Source organism: Vicugna pacos, chromosome 9 (genome assembly GCF_048564905.1).
Source record: "Vicugna pacos chromosome 9, VicPac4, whole genome shotgun sequence".
Classification (NCBI taxonomy): Eukaryota; Metazoa; Chordata; class Mammalia; order Artiodactyla; family Camelidae; genus Vicugna; species Vicugna pacos.
Window position 1 is genome coordinate 22,180,464 of NC_132995.1, and position 2,146 is coordinate 22,182,609.

At 54.8% G+C, this 2,146-nt stretch overlaps 1 long non-coding RNA gene across 1 annotated transcript; it reads left to right on the top strand.

Annotated features, from left to right (window-relative positions):
- Positions 1–331: 331 nt before the first annotated feature.
- On the top strand, positions 332–1,565 carry LOC140698447 (uncharacterized). Its single transcript, XR_012076235.1, has 3 exons — positions 332–497; positions 903–1,010; positions 1,524–1,565. It is a non-coding gene; the product is annotated as an uncharacterized lncRNA (long non-coding RNA).
- Positions 1,566–2,146: the final 581 nt, after the last annotated feature.

The following is a 2,146-nucleotide window of genomic DNA, read 5'->3' on the forward strand; positions in this document are numbered from 1 at the left end:
AGACCCTGAGAGGCACGTGGCTTGTCCAGGATGATAACACTTCTGAGTAGGGGGAGCCAGGTCTGAACCCAGCTGTGTCTTCAGAGCTGCGGCACTGGTTGCATCCAGGACTCCCCAGGGCTATGGGGGGGGCTGAGTTGGTGTCACTGTGTGTGGACATGGCATGGAGTGAGAAATGAGAGATTGGAAGCCCAGAAAGGCCCTTGAGGAGCTTTGTGTCAGGAGGAAGCTTGGAGAAGTGGACCCCAGGAAGTGACCTCACTTCCCTGGCAATAGAGCCCAACAGAACTTGGAACCGAAGTCACCAGGCACCCGCTCTGTAGAGAAGTCCCTACTCAGCTCACCTGGTTGGAGACAGAGGCATGTTCTGCTGCATCCCATTATCCTGAGGCCACAGGCCCCGGAAAGCCCTCAGCGAGGGTCTCTACCAACGCTGCCGGCACTGGGTCAGGTCTCACCCAAGGCGCCTCTGGCCTTTTGGCCAGAGAGACCCAAAGGTAACACAGGGAGGCCCAGGGCAGGCCCCCCAGGCTGGGCCACCACTCAGATCCCATCCAGGTAGCCACACGGCCCCATCCTGCCTGGTGGAGGTGGAGCAGTCATGTTGGGGATGGGTATCTGCCTCAAGAAAGAGCAGGACAGAGGCCTGGGGGCCCAGTCACGTAGACAGCCCAGGACAAAGCTGGCTGGCTGGGATGTGGAGAGCCGGGGAAGGGTCCTGCCGCCCGAGGTGGAGCCCATGCTCTCTGGGTATGCATTTTCCCTCCCGGATGTCTGAGCTGAACAAGGTTCCGGTCTGATCTAGCAGCAGAGGGTAGAGTCTACAGAATCAGGAGTGTTCCTGGCCGGGAAGGACTCTGAGACTTCCATGCTGGGTCAGCTGCTGGTCACTATCATTGCAGAGCCAGATACCACATGTTGAAAAGAAGCTGATGAATAAGAACACCAACGCCCCCTCCCCAAGTGAAGGACTGGTGTGTCACTCTTCTGAGGGCCAGCGCAGACTCCTGGTGGGTCTGGATATGGAGGGGTCCCCACCACCATGGCCCACAAATCAGTGGGGGCAGGCCTCCGACCCAGACATCACCCAGGGCTCTCCCAGGGACCTACCCGGGGCTGACGGGTAGCTCAGCACACCCTGGTCTGACCTGGAGCACCGTGCCCACCTCGCTGCAAGTCAGGTGGAGGACCAGGAGCCCCCGAAGCAGAGACCAAAGGTCAAAAAAGCAGGGCTGGTGTATGTGTGTAGGTGAGGGTGGGGCGAAGGCTGGGCCACACAGGGAGGTGTCCCTAGAGGCTACTGTTGGGACCAGAAAAAAGAATGGGCTCAGAACACCTGTCTGGAAAAATTCAGTCACAGAATACATCCTGTGGGCACTTTCTGGGTGGGAGCTATCTGGAAAGCTCTGGGAAGATTTCTGTCCTTGTAGAGGCACATGGAAAGGGAGGCAGGTGCGTAAATTTTTCCTCTCTCACAGCATGAGATCTTCCACAAGACTTAAAACTCTCTCCACTTCCAATAGTTACAGAGGAGGCAGGGGCAGGGGAAGATGTCAGAGACCAAAAGTGGGACGAACTGGATCCAGCAGGAGACCTCGAGCTCCCTCCTGCCGCTCCTGCAGCTCCTCCTGAACCTGCGTCTGCAGCTGGACTGCTGGGCAACGGAGAAACAGTTCAGGCATCACCACCACCTGGGGTAGAGCCCCCTCTGCACCCACCCACACCTTCTTCTCCAAAATGTTCTCCAAAATTCCACCGTCAGTCCCCCCACAAACTTGACGTCCCTTCCGCTGGAGATGTTTTTGTTTCATTTTCTTTAGTTTCCTTTGCTTGTTTCACATCATTTATGACATCCTTTATTTTTCTTTTTAGAGTTTCATGTAATAAAATGTAGACTTTTCCCCTTTTAAATTGTGCAATTCAGGAGCATTAGGGGCATTCACAATGTTGTGCGACCATCACTACCATCTAGTTTCACACTATTTCTTTCCTCAAAGTGAAACCTTGGATCCAGAGCATGCACTCCCCTCCCTCCTCACCCAGCCCCTGACAACCCCAAGTCCTCTTTCTCTTTGTATGTCTTTACCTCTACTGGTTGTTCCCTGCCAATGAAATTTTAAAAAGTATTTTTTCCTTCCTGCCCACA